The sequence below is a fragment of the Echinops telfairi genome, unplaced genomic scaffold, assembly GCF_000313985.2.
Source record: "Echinops telfairi isolate 266 unplaced genomic scaffold, ASM31398v2 ScPeMD7_2;HRSCAF=8, whole genome shotgun sequence".
In the NCBI taxonomy this organism is placed as follows: domain Eukaryota; kingdom Metazoa; phylum Chordata; class Mammalia; order Afrosoricida; family Tenrecidae; genus Echinops; species Echinops telfairi.
This window is the reverse complement of record NW_022103898.1, coordinates 76218207-76218516: the sequence shown is the minus strand read 5'-3', so window position 1 is coordinate 76218516 and position 310 is coordinate 76218207.

Sequence of the window (310 nt, the reverse complement as noted above, 5' to 3'; positions counted from 1 at the left end):
GGTTTCCCCGAGGAACCTCGGCTTCGATCCAGACCCGGGGGTTCTGGACCCCCGCGCCCCCCGCCGGGAACCTGAAATCCTAGGTTATGACGAGTTTCAAAGAGGAGCCGCTCTCGTCGCCCACTCCCCAAGTGCCCCTCCGCCCGTCCAGCTCCCGGAGGTGCGGGGGCGCCCTCAAACCAGGGAGGGTGCGCCGAGCGCTCCGAGCAGGCTAGCGGGACCCGGGACCCCTACTCCGCGGCCGCTGGCCCGAGCTTCAAGTCTGCCGCTCCTCCGAATCCCCCTCCCCAGGGCCGCGCGCCCCGCCGGC